The sequence below is a fragment of the Canis lupus genome, chromosome 1 (genome assembly GCF_003254725.2).
Source record: "Canis lupus dingo isolate Sandy chromosome 1, ASM325472v2, whole genome shotgun sequence".
NCBI classification, from domain to species: domain Eukaryota; kingdom Metazoa; phylum Chordata; class Mammalia; order Carnivora; family Canidae; genus Canis; species Canis lupus.
The window spans coordinates 94,268,983-94,288,869 of NC_064243.1; the positions used below are offsets into that span (position 1 = coordinate 94,268,983).

Below are 19,887 nucleotides of genomic sequence, written 5' to 3' on the forward strand. Positions count from 1 at the left end.
AATGAACTAGGGGTGGTGGAAGGGGAGGTGGGGGTGACTGGGTGACGGGCACTGAGGTGGACACTTGATGGGATGAACACTGGGTGTCATTCTATATGTTGGCAAATTGAACACCAATAAAAAATAAATTTAAAACAAAAACAAAACCAAAAACAAAAAAAAGAAAACAAGTGCTCTAGAACAGTGTTTCTTAAACCTTAGAAGACATTGGAATCCTAGTCTCTAGAGTTTCTGATCCACTAGTTTGGGGGTGGAGACAGGGAATTTGCTTTTCAAATAAAAGATGAAGCCCACTTTGAGAAGTGCTGCTTTATAAAATTCCCTGTTTATTTCCATCCTTATTATTGTGATGCTCTTCACACTGAGTCATTAGAGTCATTCATGATAACATAACTAAAGAGAGATAAGTTACAAGAAATTTCACTCCCTTTAATTGCTTGATTTTAAACTGTACCCTTTGCTAAACTAGTTCTGGTCATAAGAATATAAATCAACACCTTAACTCTAACAGTCAGTGCATCAAGAATTGAGAATGAACAGTTTGAATGGACAAGATGTCTTTGTGCAAGCCTCAAATAATGAAGATGCCAGGTGTTGCCTTGAGTCTGATGTCATCACGGCAGAATCAGAGCTCACTCATCCCCACAGAGGTTAATGCACTGATGGCTGCTGCTGATAGCATTTTCTCATTAGACCTTACCTGTAATATGCTTGGATAATGACAGGACACTTAAAAATCATCTCACTCTCTCCTGGTGTGACTGATGTCAACTTAATTTGAATATCTGGTTTATCCAAAAATCGTATTGACTTAAAGGATTTCTTTTTTTTTTTTTTTTTTTTTTTTTTCTGTAGGTTCATAGATGAGGATGAGACCTGATCACTCTCCAGGGCCAGTGACTGGCACTCCCTCGCCTAGGCCTTTTGAGCTGTGGGCAAGAGACACCAGGGCCTTACCACGTGGGCCTGTCCATAGGGCAGCTTACAACATGGCAGCTGGCATCTTCCAGAGCAAGTGAGCAAAAGAGGGAGGGCAAGGTGGTTGCCAAGGTCATTTTGTCACCCAATCTTGAAAGTGATCTCTCTATATATGCTTCTGCTATATACTGTTTCTTAGAAGCTGGTTGGTAAGTCTAGCCTATATTTAAAAAGTGGGAGGATTACACAGGGTGGGAATACAAGCAGATAGGGGTCATTGGGATCACCTTAGAGGCTGCCTGCCACAAGTACATTTTTGAAGTGCTCTCTGAATTCACAACATGAGCTAGTCTCCTCAATTTATTCTTCACAACATTTCTTTAGTTAGGTTTAACATTAAACCCACATAACACTGTGACTAGCCTTAATTATTGGCACATTATAATAGTCAATTTTTCTAATTTGAGTAATCCAGTTAAAATTTTTGATTACTTTAAATTTAATAATTCATCTCCTGGTTTTCCTACAGAACTTTTTAAAAAGGATTTATTTATTTTAGAGAGAGAGAGAGGAGAAAGAGAGAGGGGGATAGTGAGAGAGAGAGTGAGAGTGAGAGAGAGAGAGGCAGATGCTACACTGAGCGCAGAGCCCAATGAGGGGCTTGATCCCATCACCCTGAGATCATGACCTGAGCCAAAATCAAGAGTCCACCACTCAAGTGACTGAGCCACCCAGCCAGCCTTAGGATTTGCTTTATATAGAAGATTTTTAAAACTTTTTAAAAGCCAATTTTTTATTAAATGTATATTTTTTAGATCTTAAAGTCAAAGAAAAGCATTGTTCATTTTACTTTAGGATGATTAAATGATCATCAGAAACTTTCTTATAATATGTATTTGCTTATAGAACCTTTCTTTCAAGTTATACAGAGAAAGCTAGAAGAGAATTTTCCAGGAAGATATGTCTGTTCTTTCTTTGTGTACTTGTGTCACTCAGAATACCTCCACTGTCAGGGACATCACAGGCCCGGTGTAAGACATCAGTCATCTGAATTCATGCTGCTGGCAGTGAGACGTGGCGTAGGAGACACTCTTGCACTCAAGTGTCTCCTTGACCTCATGAGGCCTCAGTTTCCTCTTTCAGTAAGTAGGGACCTTAGGTTAGTCAAAGTCTTAATACAACACCAAAAACACAAGTGATTAAAGATCAATTTACATTCATAAAAATTCAAATATTTTGAACTTCAAGAACACCATTAATAAGTGAAAAATGAGTCCCAGATGGGGAGAAAAGATTTTCAAAGCATATGTATGATAAATTACATACATCTCAAATATCTTTTAAAAGCTTACAGCTCAGTTATCAGAAGACCAAAATGCAACAAAATATAAGCTAAAATTTTGAATAGACATTTCACCAGAGAAGACGTATATCAAATGGCCAACGAGCACATGGCATGATTATCAATATTATTAGCCATCACAGAAATGCACATGAAAGCCACAAGGAAATGCCACTTCACAATCACAAGGATGGCAAATAATTAAAGAGACAGTCAGAAACAAGTGTTGGAAAGGCTGTGGAGAAATTGGAACCCTCATTCATTGCTCATGGGAATATAAAAAGGTGCAGCCACTGTGGAAAACAATCTGTCACTTATTTGAAAATGAAGAGGTAAATTTACTATATAACCCAGCAATTACTTTCCTGAATATCCATCAAGATAAATGAAAATAGGTGTCTGTACAGAGACTTGTGCATGAATGTTCATGGCAGCATGATTCGTAACAGCCCAAAAGTAGAAATAATCCAAATGCCCATCCATGCTGCAACAAAGATGAACCACAAAATATATTATGCTAAGTAAACTTTTAAAAAGCATAGATTGTGAGATTCCATTTATATGAAATGTCCATAAAAGGCAAGCCTATAGAGACAGAAAGTACATTAGTGATTGCTTAGGCTTGGATTGGGAATGAAAACTGAGGGCACATGAGCATGAGGCATCTTTATGTGGTGATGGAAATGTTCTAAAATTGGAATATGGGGGATCCCTGGGTGGTGCAGCGGTTTAGTGCCTGCCTTTGGCCCAGGGCGCGATCCTGGAGACCCGGGATCGAATCCCACGTCGGGCTCCCGGTGCATGGAGCCTGCTTCTCCCTCTGCCTGTGTCTCTGCCTCTCTCTCTCTCTGTGACTATCATAAATAAATAAAAAAAATAAATAAATAAAATAAAATTGGAATATGGGAGTGGTTGCACAGCTCTACTAATTTACTAGAAATCACTGAATTGTACACTAAAATAGGGTGACTTTAGGATATATATATATATATATATATATACACCTACTAGCTTTGTATAATATATTAGCTATGTATTTTTGTATGTGGTAAAAAATAAAGATGTAACCTTCAGGATTGCTGTGACAGGTAGACCTTAATTAAGTTCTTGGTATATATGGGGGCTGGTCAATGAATTGCTGTTGTTTTAATTTCTGATTCTTCCATAATTTCAACTTCTTACTTACTATGCAGGACAGTTATCCTAAAACACCAATCCTGTACATGTATTCAAAAAGTGAATGGGGCACCTGGGTGCCTCAGTTAGTTAGGCATCTGGATCTTGATTTTGCCACAGGTCATGATCTTGGGGTTGTGACATCAAGCCCTGCATTAGGCTCCTTACTCAATGGGGAGTCAGCTTGGGATTCCCTCTCTCCCTCTCCTTTTATCCCTCCCCCAATGCTTGATCTCTCTCTCTCTCTCTCTCTCTCTCTCAAATAAATAAATCTTTTAAAAAATAGAGTGCTGACTCACACTTTTTGTCATATTCTTGTACCATTTAGATAATAAATTAATATGGAAATTGTATGATATCATTGCCAACAGATGGAATTATGTCCATGGTTTAGATAAACTTTATCAATGTTTGAGATTATTTTCCCTAAATTCCAATTCATAAAGTATAAGCTCAATCATTTCTGTTAGAAGTTTTCACTTCACAGTGAAGCCAAATTATCTAACAGTATTTGTATCAACCAAATCTTAGGAAGCCTTTTATATTTTTAAAACTTTGATGGTTTTCTTTTATAATGCTCTTGTGAAATATAAAAAAAAAATCCTTTTAGCTTATAGTCTATAATTAGAGATACAACCAGGAAAAGAAATAAAAACTGAAATCCCAATAGCAGAATGAATTTTACAGGCTAATTAGAAACTTTGAGAGCCTCAAATTTTAATTAACACTTTCCATTTGCAAATTAGCTGTAAAAGTGGTTGCATTTTGCTGCCCTTCTCTCTGTAAGAAGTCTACTTTAAATACTGAATGTAAAAAACAAAATGAAAAAAAAAGCAATAATGCAAATATTTTGCTTTCTTTATGTATTCTTGAGCATCTCCTCCAAGCTTCATGCTTGCTTCTTTTCATCATTCATGAATAATCTTCAGCTAGAATGGGGTAAAGCAGTGAGAAAACACCAGTAAAACCAAAGTTCTGGGAACAATTTAAACAAGAACAGTCACGCTAAATAGCTAGAATTTTGTTCCATTGCAGAGTTACTTAGCTCCCTGTTAGACAAAGGCTAGATATCATCACGTTTTTCAGATTTCAGAATAAGCCATAATGGTGTTGGATGCCAACAAGAGCATTCCTGAGTCGATGAAAATCTTCTTTCTGATTTATTTAGATAAATCCTGGGATCATCTGTGATTTTAGGAGGCAAGAAAATATATTCTGAATTTAAAATTAAAAGTTAAAGCATCAAGGAGATATACTATGCAATGGGAAGCAATGGGCAAAATTCAGGTCCATGTGCCCAATTAGGAGCAGGAGACAGAGGAGAGTCAAGGCAGGGAAGGGGTGTCCATGTCCTGCTGACAGAAGGAATACTGATGAAATTAGATCTCAAGCTCCCCCCAGGAGAGGAGGAGGAGACCCTGGGTCTCACAGTAATCCCTACTCTATTACTATCCGCCCCACACCCCACCCCTGCCCTGGCTTATTGCAAGGAAGCTTCCAAAGACATAACTAATGCTGTGACAGTTCACCCTCTCTACTGGGTGGTGGTACTGTCTCCCCGCCACCTTCTCAGTTATTTGTTATTCTGTTTGCTTTCTGCGGGAAAATTTTCACCTCCTTCATCCATGAATTTTCTGCAACCCCATCCATCCCCATGATCCTCACAGGAGGTGTGATACTTTTAGTTGACACCTGACCCCAGGCAGAATGACTGGAATTCTCCCCAAGGAATTTGAAATGGGACTAAAATGTTTCACTTCCCCACTCCCATCTGATTCATCTCCTGAACAAAAACACATAACCTTAGCTGGCCACATTCACTGAAGGAACAAAAAAGCCATTCCAACCAAAGGCTTAATAATAAAGCACACTTACAGAAGGAAGCAGAGAAAAGAGAAAGATCTCTTTTTTTCCTTTGTTTTAGGACATTAAAGTTGGATTTCTACAGCTTTTAAAAAAAGATTATTCCTTGACATATTTCTAATGCCAAGATGATGGTTGTGGTAAATGTCCATTGGGACCCCTTGCTTCTTTTTATAGACAGGATGTGTTCCCTTAAAGTTTAAAAGCAGACTGTGTTCTCTTCATCTAAATATTCAAACCAATTTTATTTTGAAGCACATAATTTACTTCTATTGAGCTGTTGTTACACGCCTTCGTACATTGCAGGACAAAGCTCTCAGAAAGTGATTTTTAGACAAATGCCACCTTTCTCAATGACAGGTAATGTTAAAAAAAAATCACTGGACGTTAAATCTTTTCTTATCAGTTGAATGAAGTCCTGTCTACTTGTCCTTGTTTACCTACACTTGACATATGAATAAGAAATAACTTTTGTTCTGTAACTGGTAAGATCTTTGGAATCTTTGTGCCATAACAAAAACTTACCTCTCCTCGCTGGCATTTGCAGATCACAAAACATTTCAGAATTCTGACTATTTACATGTCTGACTTCCATCTTAGACAGGGAAGTGCTGTTATTTATTGGTGTGCACCCCAAAACTAAGTCAGCCATATGAACAAAACCTTAATAAATGTTGTTGAATGAAATGAGTTTGTTCTGGAAATTTTTTCCCTAACATTTTCAAAATTTCTTAAAAATCTGATGTCAACTAAATTTTCCCAAATACTGAACATCATGGAACACTCAAATAATCCTTATTCTCACTTCACCCAGTTTACCATCACATTTTCTATGCTTTTTATTTTTTTTTTCTGGCTCTGTATTTTATTTTTCTTTCCACAGTTGGAAACTTGCATGTTTTAGAAAGACCTGAATCTCAGAATAGATTTTTGCTCCTCCTCATTTTCTTTGTTCTAAGGGTCATAATCCACTCCTCTTAACTCTGCCTGTTTCATCTTGGTCCTATAATTCCAGCCAACTAATTCCAACTCTTTTTGTTTTGAATCATTCAGAATCATTCAGAGAGTATGTGTTGCTGGGTTTCCTCCTGCCAGGGCATTCTCTTGGGAAAGACTGTCTCTCTCCTGCTCTGGATTTTGTCTACATTTAGATAGACCCATCGCAAGACATACTCACTTTATCCTGGGTCAGTTTCCTGCAATCCTTAAGAATTTTTTTCCTATCCACATCTTAAAGTCCATCCTCCTCCAAGTAAAGGTTGCCTTGCTTACTTCTAATTTCCCTCTGATCAGCCCTTGGTCTTACCCCTCTTCTATGCCATATCCTCTTCATTCTTTTATATGTTTTCCCCTTTGGCTTTCAAATATCTTTCCTTTTCAGAGAACATTTCTTTTCCACAATATTTCAGTTAGAATTGTCAGAATTTGAAGCTTATCTCTTGCCTGTTTTGTTGTGGTTGTTGTGGTCAGTATCCTCATGTGCTCATTTGTACCCATGGTTCTGTTAATTTTCACCTTATGTATTTTGAGACAGTGTTAGGTGCATATACCTTCATAGTTGGATCTTCCTGGTCAATTGAATCTTTTGTCATTATGTAGTAACCACCTTTATCCATGGAAAGGTTTTTGCACAGTAGGTCTACTTTGGCTTCTTTGGAGGGGGGGGAGCAGAATGAGAAGGGCTGAAAAAAATAAATCTGAGCTTCCACCATCCTCCATTCTGCCCTGTGCTTCTTCACATACACTCATGGGTATAACTGTTAAAGCTGAGTTATGTTCTTTATGCAAACTGAGATGTGTCTATGGTCCACATTTTATTTCATTTCATTTCATTTGTATTTGTATTTTTATGGTCCATATTTTAAATGATCTTATTATTCTAAAAAGAATTTAGTTTGTGTTTTCATTGTGAAACATGTGGCCAAATGTGCCAAAATGCCCTTCTCCATACAGTGACAACACAGAAAGAAAAGTAAAATAGCTTAGCCTTTCAGTTGTGAGATCTAGCTCCATACAGTGCTGCTACTTCATTCACACATACTTGAGCATATTGTCACCATGACTGTGAAATATCTAACTTGATATTACATCGCCACACATCACGAGGGGGAAAAGTACCAAATACCATTGTCTTTTGAAAGGATAAAATGAAGACCACTGCTTAGAAAAGTACTTTTCCTTTGAACTGTGGTTCTTCCTTGAATATTTTCAGATCGCACCAGTTCAATAGCGTTTTTGCAATTAATGAATCCAAACCTGCTGATATATGAAAATCACAAGCAAATGAATACTTATTCAGAATTTTTAAAAAATACTTTAATCAGGAGGGTTCCAAGTTTTTTACTATTCTAATTTAGCCCAACTAAAGCTATTTAAAAGTTATAGGTAGAAACAATTTTAAGGCAATTTCCCCCTTTATTACTTTTTAAAAATTTATTTATTTGAACTGAAAAATGAGAAGTTTACCAATTTCTTCCACCTACCACCCACCGATGAATATTTATTTAGTTTTTAATATGTTTTTTGACTTTTAATTGCATGAAACTTGTTTTATTGATGTTTTATATGAGAATATAGAACATACTGCTTAGCATGACTATTTTAAATAAAATTGCACACAATTATACAATGTAATGTTGATTGGTTTTATCTCTATACATCTCAGGAAGAATTATAGCAAAATTATATTGACATTTTCAGTAACTACTATGCAAGCTGAAGAACTATTCTTGGAAGGGAAGCAAAGAATGGCAGTGAACTAATTAGGATCTGTTTTGCACTGCAAGAAATAGTAGCTCTAAAACAATTAATTTTTTTTTATTAGAGGCTTATTTTTTCTTTCATATAATAGGACAAATGTGGGTGGCACATGGTGGGGATGATGCCTCTATGATATGATGATTATAGGAGTCTTTCCAACAATTACTCTACCAGCTCAAAACCAAAACCACTCATTTTTGCTCTAAATTCTCATATACATCTTTGATCTACAACTACTGTAGAGTAGGATCCTACTAGTAGTTACATTAAACTGTTATATTTTATTTCATTTGATGCTCTACCAATTTCACCTCTTTTCACATCTTTCAACTTGCATCAAAGTTGAATACACACATACTTTGTTTATGCATCAAGCACCATTGATACTGCTTTCACGGAAATAAGAAGGTTTGTAGCACCCTTCATATTCAGGGAATTCCACATAGAGCCTGCATTGATAGTAATGTATATTATCAAGGCTCATTTGGCACTGAACAAGATGGTAACAACTCTGGTTGGGATAAAAGAATAGAACTTTGAGTCTGGAAGCAGATTAATGCAATACATGACTTTTGTGGTCGCCCCCCCCCCCCTTTTTTTCTTTGTTAAGAGAAGGTGGAAGAGAGAGAAAGAGAGCAGGAGGAGAGGCCGAAGGAGAGAGAGAGACAGAGAGACAGAGAGAGAAACCTAAGTAGGCTCTATGCCCAGCACAGAGCCTGATGCAGGGCTTGATCTCACAAACCTGAGATTGTGACCTGAGCTGAAATCAAGATTTGGCCACTCATCCAACTGAGCCACCCAGGAGCCCCTGTGGTTTCATTTTGATATTTGTATGTACACAGCCAGGTAATTGAAGAAAGACAGAGATCTAAAGGATTTGGTGTCCAAAGCTGTTTCTATACCCTTGACCACAAAAAACGTTTCCTAAAACTGATTTTGCATCAGAAAACAACCACCACGTGACATTAACATTAGTATCAACACAGTGAAATAAGATGCAACTTATATTGGAATCATTAAAACAATTAGCTCCTTATTTCATGAAACATTGAGAAATTACAGGTTTGTTTTTTTTTTTTAAATCAGCTTTACTGAAGCTACAAGTGTTATTTAGGACCTCATAATAAGGTCTGTGATAAGAAGAATATTTTCATAACTGAAAAATCTGAGGAGAAATAGGCAGGAGGGCTGGAAGCCTGCTTCAGTGAACAGTCCAGTCACATCAGCACTGCAAGAGGGAGAAGTGGGGTACAGGTATTCCTTATGCCACAGAGAGAGTAAGAGAGGGAGAAATTAGACTTTATATGTCAATGAATAGAACAAATTGGTAGAAGGAGCTGGAGTCTAGGAAATAACAGTGTGAACAGTCCAGGAACTATGGTATGAGAACACGAATGAGATTTGTTGCTAAGATTCCTGGGAAATTCCCAGAAACCCCTCAGGGGGCCATACACTCTGATGTATACAACAGCATCTGTATGTTCAACACTGTGAAGTTATCACTTCAGAAGCCAGCTGAATCAAAAAGAAAATTTAATACTGGGATCAAATGAGACAAAAATTCTAATTCACCTAACAGAAAAGAAGGATCAATTTAAATCACTATGGGGATAACATGACTTTACATCGGGCCAAATCAGGCTAGAGGAACTCAGAGAATTCCAGCAGGAGAAACAAGCCTTAATGCTATTTTGTATGGGCAAGCTCTGGACACATTTTTTGTTTGCTTGTTTGTTTGTTTACTAATAGTTTGCTTGAAATAAAATTTACTCTTGTGGGTTGAATAGTGGCCCTCAAAATTCAGGTCCTCCCAGAACCTCAGACTGTGTCTTTATTGGCTTTACAGATATAATTACAATAAAGATCAAGATGAGATCCCATTAGATTAGCATGGGTGCTAAATCAAATGAGATCGTCCTTGTAAAACACAGAAAAGGACACACACAGAGGCACAGAGAATGCCATGTGAAGACATGGGCAGAGATTGGAGCAATGTATTGACAGTTCGAGAAATGCCAAGGATTGCAGACAACCCCCAGAAACCAGGGGACAAGTGTGGAGCAAATGATTATCTTAGAGTCCCCAGAAGGAACACCAGAAGGTTCATTTTGGACTTCAGGCTTCCAGAGCTGTAGAGAGAATACATTTCTGTTAAATCACTGAGTTTGTGACAATTTGTTATGGCAGCACCCAAGGAAAGTGGCTTCGGAATTGGTAAAGAAGTATGGATGTTAAGGGCGATTCTGATGAAAGCTCAGGAAGAAACATTGCAGAGAAAGTTTCTCATCATGAACATCCGTCTGTTGAAGAACAGAATCTTGGCAGAAATACAAATGTTAAACGTGTTTCTGGTGAGATCTGAAAAAGAAAGGAGGAACATATTATCTGAAATTGGAGAAAAGGTCATCTTTATTACAAAGCTAGAAAACTCAACTGAATTGTGTTCTTTTGTTTGGTGGAAAACAGAATTTACAAAAGATGAATGTGGATAGTTAGCAGAGATTTCCAAACAGAGCTCCATTCTGCCTGTAGCAAAATGTGTGAGGAAGAAGATAAATTGAGGAGGGGGTGACTAGGCAAAGAGGAAGTAGCACTTGACTGGAAGGTTCCAAGCCAATTGCATTTACAAAGGATGGAAACAGAAGGCCATTCACAGGCTGGGGAAGTAGGATCCAGAGGGAGGGCCAAGGGCAACGCTGTAGGGCAGCCTTCTGTTGAAGAGATTAGGTAGGGGCCCGGTGAATCCACTCAACCATCTCAGCTGAGCCAGGAAAAGAGATGTGGTTTTGCAGGAAGGATCTAATGTTGTGGGTCCGCATGACATATACCACAGACCAACAAGGTTTTTGGGAATGTTGCATCAGCTTCTCTGGAAGGAACAGAGACCGGAAGAAATGAAGGGAAGCTATCAAACTTCTGGGATTCTATAAGCAGGAAGGGGGCTTGCAGAGCTCCTTGGTGACAAACATGGGCTGTCCTTCAGTAACAAGGAAGAAAGACTCCAAACACAGATACGTGGACATGGAGACAGAGGCCAGAGAGACAGGCTTAGAGCCAGGGGCCAACAGGACCACTCCTGAGGGCCCTAGGGACAGGGTGTCAGGCCTCAGAGGATCTTCTGAGCCTTAACAGAATTTGCTCTGCTGACTTTGGACTCATTTGGTGACCTCTCTATTCCTTCCAGTTTCCCTCTGTGGAAATGGGAAAGTCTATACTGTATTTGCCCCATTGTTCTATTCTGGAAGGAGAGAGCAATTTTCTAGTTTCATGGATTCATGGATAAAAAGTCCTTCTGAGCATGACCCCCACCCAGAGCCATACCCATGCCTGATGTAGAGTATTTAGAGGATGAGATTTGGGACTTAGAGGTGATGCTAGAATGGGTTAAGACTTTGGGAGATGCTGGGATGAGATGAATGCATTTTTCATTTAGGAGAGAGGTAAATGTTTACTACCTGGTAGGCACTGTCACTCTCTACTACTCCATTATTCAGTCTTACTAAAATTTTTTTGTTTATTTTCCCATGTGAACTTCAGAATTTGCTTTACTAAAAGACCTCACTACTCACTAAAACGGAAAAGGCAAATCAAAAACTTTCGGAGTTGTAATTGGGATCACATTAAATGTATTAATTTAGGAATAGCTAATATTTTAATTACACTGACTCTATTCAAAATCTATTGTTTAGAACAGATTTTCTAGGCCAAATTATTATTAATTCCTTTTCCCTTCTGACCATATTTCTTGAAAGACTTCTCCGTGATTGTGTCCATTCTTTTGTCATCTTAGTTCTAGGTACGTTAAGAGATACAATGTAGAATTAGTGATTCTGCTTACAAGCTGTCTGTAATTTCATAATGAAGATAAGAAGTCTGCATTTATAATTCCAATCTGAGAGATTAAGTAGTAAGAATCCAACAAAAACAAAATCTTCTTTAGGATTTAAAGAACATAGGAGCAAAGGTAAAAGATCTCCACTCTCCTTTCCTATTTTCTGGACTATTTTATTAGGTCAACGTACCAATGGCAGTGGAAAGTAAGAATATGGACTTTGGAACATGCAGACCTGAGTTCATTGCCTGGAAGCAGAGCTCCAGTAAGGGAACTTGCCTCAGATTTTAGGAATAGCTGTCTTGCTTGTGTAATGGAAATACTTGTATCTTCTTTTTAGAGCTCTTATGGAGATGAAAAGAAATAGTTATCATAAAATATCTGTTAAATAACACATGCCTTTTAAATTGTACTGCCACTGCTGATACACTTCGGGTCTAAAGTTCAGTAAATCCCTGGCTATGGACACAGCCCAGGAAGGAAATACGTTTACTGAAATGTACTTTGAGAGCTGTAGATCTTAACTTATGTCATGTTTGTTACAGATGGAAGTTGTATATCCTTTTTTAAAGGTTCTTAAATATCACTTGAAATTTCAAAGCATTAGGTATCATCACTAAAAATAAATGGAATCAATAGAACAAAAAAGACTTATCTTGTATCGAATGGAAGTTTTCCTCATGTAGGCTTTTTACATTACTCCACAAAATTCTTGTCATATCTTTTGATTTTTTTGTTATTGATCTTGTTATGTAAATTAGGTAGTTTCTTTCGTGTTTCTTCTCAATGGTGGTTGATTACAGATGTATCTTTTTATAGTGCACTTCAGTCTAGAATAGAATTCTGCAAAACAGGCAAAAGCGACACAATTATAAATGCAGATTTTCTTCTGCAGCTCTGCCTAAGTTAATATGGACTATTAATCCATAGCTTCTTATCAGAAGTTCATTAAGGGTGTAGATGTCTAGAATATAATTATACTGCAGCTCTGTTGATAACTGTGAAACTATTGATCTACCTTCATTTATCTTATTTTATCTCCTTAAATTTTTATGGATTTAACCATAAATTCATAGTCCTCCAAAAGATAAGTTATTGCTGACAGCGCCAGGGATATGTAGTAACTCTGCCTAACCCTAACCCTAACCCTTACCCTAACCCTAACCCTTAGTTCCTTCAGCTAACGCAGAGGCTCACCTGAACAAAATCAAATCATCATTCCTACTTTCTATATGCTGTCACACTCAGACTTTGATGTTGTTAATTACAAATCTGTCAAATGTAGAAAGCTATGCTAAAATGATAAAGAAATGAACTTGAAGCACCTTGGAAATAAATGTATCAAGACAGTAACTCCTCATTTATGGAATGAGTTAGGGCTTTGAAGGACATATATTTTCATCTAAATCATTTTGCATTCCCCCCAAATTTTCTTTTCTTTTTTTTAAAAAATTCAATTAGCCAGCATATAATACATCATTTATTTCAGATGAATGGTGTTCAGTAATTTATCAGTTGCATACAACGCCCGGGGCTCATCACATCACATGCCCTCCTTAATGCCTGTCACCCAGTTACCCCATCCTTCCACCCACCTCCCATCCAGCAACCCTCAGTTTGTTTACTAGCATTAAGAGTCTCTCATTGTTTGTCTTCCTCTCTGATTTCTTCCCATTCAGTTTTTCCTCTTTTCCTGTGATCCTCTGCACTGTTTCTTATATTACTCATATGAGTGAAACCATACAATAATTGTCTTTCTCTGATTGACTTATTTCCCTGACCAGGTAGGATTTATTCCTGGGCTGCAAGGGCAATTCAATATTTTCAAATCAATCAACGTGATACATCACATTAATAAAAGAAATGACAAGAACCAAAAAATCCTCTCAATAGACTCAGGAAAAGCATTTGACAAAATACAGCATCTTTTCTTGATTAAAACTCTCCCCACTATAGGGATAGAGGGAACATACCCCAAATATTTTCCAATAACCATGAATAACTTTTTATAATTAGAAAGAAACTTTTAAACCTTATAGACAAGGAAATTCTTTTTTTTTTTTTTGACAAGGAAATTCTATATTATTTCAGGTTTCTTGATCTTTGAGCAAAAAGAGACTGCCAAATTAGACTGATGGGACCAGGTTCCCACCCAGGACTGAACTGGGTGCACATTCCAGTGTTTGTCCTATTTCGGTTGATGGTCCTATACTCTACGATTTTCAAGATACCAACATTAGTCAACTGCAGAACTGAAACTTGAGGTCCATCTTTGGATTGCAGATCCCATTGGATAGGCTTTCCCGAGTGGACGTTCATATCCCAACCTAAATATGTTTTATTTATCATTGGGAACAGACTGAACAGAAGTGCTGGTGATGAGGCTTCGCTGTCCCCACAGCTTGCAGGTACCACAGCCACGGGCGTTGCTGAGCGTGGAACAGCTGCCGGGCAGGTGGCACGGCTGTTCCAGAAGGGATGTAAAGGTGTGAGGGAATTACCCTGTAGGGATCGCACGGTGGGGAGACACAGCCCGCCTTGCCAGTTAGAATCTCCTTGGTGCTGCCGTGGCTGAAACTGGATTCAAATTCATGAGTGCCCTGCTGCTGGCTCGATGTGTTCCAGCCGGGGAGCCAGTCCAGCGCCTCGCAGGCGAGGCTCCCTCCTGCTGCAGTTTTTAATAATGAACACATCAAAGACTTCATTTTTCCTGTTTGCTAAAGATTTTATGGCCTTTCTTATAGTGCATACGAAGACATATTTTTTTCTAAACTTCATAGCATGAAATATATGTTAGTATAGAGTAGACAACTAGATATTGGTATTATTGATCCTATTTCTTGTTATTTATGATATTTGCTTTTAACTGAGCAGTTGTTTTTTAATCGATGTATATGATACATTAAATAGATAAACTGTTTTTGGCTTATATTTGCTCACACTTTAATAGAGATAATTGGAGTTGTGAGCAGTTCATATTACATTTTTAATATCCTTTTATTTCTGACTCAGATAATCCAAATTCTGATTCTTTGTTTTGAAAAGAGTTTTCATGCCCAGTGTGGAGCCCAATACGGGGCTTGAACTCATGATCCTGAGATCAAGACCTGAGCTGAGATCAAGAGTCAGATGCTTAAGCAAACGAGACACCCAGGTATCCCTCAATTTTGGATTCTTTAACTATTTTAGATAACTTTCTATGCTATTTTCAAAATGCATTAATAAATGACTGCTGATCACCTTTTCCATCAACTATAATCTCCATTAATTGGGACTTCTGAATAGTATGATATCAAGTGAGGTTCTGAATAAAGCATTTGATAAATATTTGTTGTATGAATAAGTTAGCTGATGATTCTGAGGCACTATAGTGCTGAATAATAAACTTTTCAAAAAATTTTATTATTAATGAAAATTTTTTCTTTACATTTCAGTGTGCATACATGTTTTTCACGTATAGCAATAAACCTGCATGTAACATGCTATACTAAATATTTAATTTTTCCAAACTTACTCACCATGTATTGAACTTACTCACTCTAGTAAAATAATACAAACAGAAAACTTAATAAATTTGGGAGTTATTTTTGTATTTTAAATTTTATATGTTTTTCTAAGAAAATGAAAGCAGCTGTTTTTGTGGCTCACAGGTCATAAGAAATGTAATAATAATTTACTTATAAAACCAGAACCTCAGGCTGAAAAGATGCCAATGGGTGTGGTATGGCAGTAGCTTTGAAATCACGTCCAGGAGGAGTGGGTTATGACGCTTTTAATCTTCTCCTTCTGTCTGTGTCCAGAACAGAAAGTCTGCAATGTGAGAGAAACATGAAAGGCCGAGGAGATAAAGCATAAGGGATGTTTCAATAAAGAACAATCAAAATTAAGAATAACCTCAGAAATATTTGAGAACGAGAGAGAATTTCTTTAGTGTATTTAGTATATTCAGCTACCAGGGCACCTGGGTGGCTCAGTTTGTTGAGCAGCTGGCTCTTGATTTCAGCTCAGATCATGGTCTCAGGGTTCTGGGCTGGATCCCTGGGTGAGGCTCTGTGCTCGGCATGGAGTCTGCTGGAGGATTCTCTCTCTCCCTCTCTCTGCATCTCCCCCTCTTGTGCTCACACACTCTCTCTCCCAAATAAATAAATAAATAAATAAATAAATAAATAAATCGTTTAAAAAAATCACTGGAAAAATGTGGAAACTTAACATTGTAATCAAATGATAGATTCTGTGTTTTGATCTAAGATTTAGCCTTTCTTGAAAATAATTAGGATAGAAATGTGTGTTCCTGGGTGAGGGAGTTACTCATGGCACACTCTCACTAATAAGTAGGAAAAATGGAATAAGTTATAAAAAGTTATGTGTTTGGAGGCAGGAGATATAGGTGGAAACAGCAGTATTGAATGAAACTAAAATTTCAAAGAGGGCAAACCTTTGGTGGAGGACTAATGATAGGCAGTTATTCTTCCTGTTGTCATGGTTTGACCAGCAAAGGACTGAGGTAGATGGGAAAAAGAAAAACTAACACAAAGTTTAGTATCCACATGGAACTAAAATAACAAAATTGCGAGTCCAGGGGACTCCAGAAACCATTTGCTGATTTCTATACCAGAGAGTAAAAAGCATATTCCAAAAATCTTCTGAAAGGCAGTAAAATCTCTACTAACCTCACAATCCTTAGGAAGGAAGCATTTCCCCGAGCTCCCCAGGCTGATGAAGGTGAAGAGGACCAGAAAATCAAACAGACCTGAGAAAGTTCTGGAGATAGTGGTGAACTGACACTAAGGAACACAGGTATGTTTTATTTGTACATATTTTTTGCTTTTATTAGAGAGCATCTGCTGGGGGACAGAGAAATTGGGAGAGATTTTAATGGTTAGCAAAATACATTTAAGATTCAAGCATGCAATTTTGTGAATCAACAGCTCACTGTTTCTCATTTCTGAGTAGTATTCCATTGTACAGGTGTACAACGTGTTTATCCTTTCATCTGTTCAAGGACATCTTGGCTGTTTATATTCTTTGTCAGCTGTGAATGGTAATTATAAATGTTCATGTAAAACACTTACTGTTTTCATTTTAGCAATTCTAATTGTGGTATCTCATTGTATTGTTAATTTGAATTTCCCTGAAGACCAATAATATGGTGCTTTCTGCTGTACTCCATTGATATTTTTATTTCAGGCTAGTTAGCATGATGCTGGGAATAAAATTTGGGTGATGGAATTCTCTGATTTTTAAATTAAACCTCAGTTTTAGGCAATCACTCTGAACCTTGGTCTTTTTTTTTTAAGGATTTTTTTTTTAAGGTTGAACCTTGGTCTTAAGAATATGAATGTCACTAAGTATTCCTACCCCTTCTCCAGAAAAAGCTTCATTTTCCCCCCTTCATGTTTAGTGGGTTTCCATTATGCTCCCAGCCTGTGGTTTGGTCACAGTACTCTCTGCAGATTGAGACTTTTATTCACTTGTAAAGGTAGGGGAGATGATAGATTTTCAGTGGGGGTCTCCATTCCCTTTCCCTAGGACCCAAACTATGGTTTAATTGATGTTCCTTCTGTAGATTATGACTGTTGTTTTTTAGGGAAAATAAAGGGGGATGGGTTTGGGTGGAGTTTTGGCAGTGGCTGCTCTTCCTTCAGCCCCTAGCTTTCTTGGTATTCTCATCTTCCCAGTGGTTGTCTGGTGGGGTTCCTAGAGGAGAAAACTTGCAAGAGGGCGAAATCCCTCCTTTATATCAGTGGTCCCCAGGGGCTTCACACTCTCTATAGAGTTCATGCTTCAACCACTTGTTAAAATTTTCTTTTTTGATACTTCTACCTGTGTATATGACATTGGGACACTTCTGTCTCAGGCAAGTAAATGTTCTGCTGCTGTTCTTGAAGGCACCTGTCTCTGTAGCTGTTACTTCAGTTCTTTCATGTTCTCATAGAAATTAGTCAACTTCCAGCTTTATAGCTCCTTCCCTTATTTTAAGAATAGGGGTGATACTCTTTCTAGCTCTCTATATAACTAATCTAAAATCAGAATTCCAGTTGTCAAATTTTGAAGCTATTGGCTGATAGACTAAATAATTCAGCTGAAAGTCTTTAAAGGACAAAAGTGGGCTTTTTAAACCCACCTTCTGTGTTTTAATTTTAGATATTGTACTTTAAATTCTAGAATATCCACTTTAGGGCTATGTTGTTAAAAGGCTTACTAATCTTTCAGTTAAAAGCTATTGAGGGCCCCACCTGATAAGGAGGGATGAGGGAGAAGTAAACTAAATCTTACCCAAACCAAAATTTAGTAATTAGATGGAAGTTACCAATCACTTACCGTTTTTGCCTACCAGAAGAGATGGACAAGTGATGGAAGATACCATCTGGACCCTCAAAGGTTCTTTTGTCCAAACTGTATGGCATGCAGTTAAAAATTACAAGACATGCAAGGAGATAATACAGTATGGCTAAAACCAACAACAAACAAACAAGATAACAAAAGTCTGAAAAAAAATGTCTGCCAGGTGATCCAGAAAATGACCTTAGCAAACAAGATATTATAATAATTATGATTAATATGCTGAATAAAATAGAGAAATATAGACATAAAAATGAACACATAGAGAATCTTTACCAAAGAACTAGACATCATATAAAAGTAAAACCCATAGCTTATAGTTGAAAAATATGTATGCGAAATTAAGAACATAATGAATAGATTCAAGAACAGATTGGATAGAATAATATTACTGAAGTGGTCAATAGAAATGTCCAAAGTATAATATAGAGAAAATAAAGAATAGAAAAAGAACAGAAGAGACATGGGGGACTTATCCCAAGTTCCTGCATGCAATTGGAGTCCAAAAGAAGAGAACTAAAATGGAGCAGAAAAAAATTCGAAGGGATATTTTATCTGTAAACATTTCATAGGTTTTAAGAAATATAGTAATGAGGGCAGCCCTGGTGGCTCAGTGGTTTAGCGCTGCCTTCGGCCCAGGGCATGATCCTGGAGACCCAGGATTGAGTCCCACGTTGGGCTCCCTGCATGGAGCCTGCTTCTCTCTCTCCCTCTGCCTGTGTCTCTGCCTCTTTCTCTCTCTCTCTGTGTCTCTCATGAATAAGTAAATAAAATCTTTAAAAAAATATATAGCAATGATACCAGCAAAATGGCAAAGTAGAAAATCCCAAGGACTGATTTCTACACATAACACACACACACACACACACACACACACACATACACTCACATGCACCCACCAGAAGCTGTCTGAATAAATTTGTAAGAGCTCTGAAAATAGTAAAATGTTTGTAGAAACCAAATGGTACTCATCCTAACTCCATCTCCTGCCTGACCTGGTCTTTGCAGGGAGTAACCTGGTTCCTAGTTCTCTCCTCAAATTAGAGGAACAGACTTTTTTTTTCAAGTTACTATGTACATCTGCTGTAATCTGAAAATTTCTGAAAGATTGATGTAAGACATTCATTTCTGTCTTGTATAACTTGGAACACAAGCAGGAAAAGTAGTGGGAATAGTTTGTAAAAACTAGGAGAGATACTTAGAGCAAGAGGTTACTGGTAGAGATATAGAATAGACTATCCATGGCCCAGAAGTGCTGGGGTGAGACTCTTTGGAAATTAGGGTATTTCAAAGCAGCCATATCTAAGGGGTGAATTTAGAAAACCATGTGCATGGTCAGAAAAGATGAATGCTCAGAAAAGATCTAAAAGTACCTTAAGCTTTCACCTGGGGGATTATTGAACCAAGAAGGTTCAGAATAAGCCTAGGTAAGTGGTGAAGGAATGCACAGAGCCAATCTGAAATGGTAGGGAAAGAAGGTTGTTTACTTTTGAGAGTTTATTTTTGTGTGTGTTTTTTTTCTTTGTTTCAGCCTAAGGCATTCAGGAAAATCTGTGTCTGTATGACTAAACACTAGCTGAGGGAACAGGCTTCAGTAATCATAATGGCAAGAAGAAGTTTTTGAAAATTAGTTGAAAAAAAAAAGAAAATTAGT

The 19,887-nt window shown here is 37.5% G+C and overlaps 1 long non-coding RNA gene across 3 annotated transcripts in view; it reads left to right on the plus strand.

Moving 5' to 3' along the window:
- LOC112644831 (uncharacterized) overlaps positions 1-19,887 on the plus strand; it is a 44,749-nt gene that overhangs the window by 16,892 nt on the left and 7,970 nt on the right. Inside the window, exons 2-4 of one of the 3 annotated variants that reach the window (XR_007401718.1) lie at positions 856-1,015; positions 14,937-15,045; positions 16,576-16,688. This is a non-coding gene — a long non-coding RNA (uncharacterized LOC112644831). Of the gene's footprint in view, positions 1-855; positions 1,016-14,936; positions 15,046-16,575; positions 16,689-16,859; positions 17,051-19,887 lie in introns of those variants that run through there. The other 2 variants (XR_004811188.2, XR_003126789.3) reach the window with 2 other exon arrangements.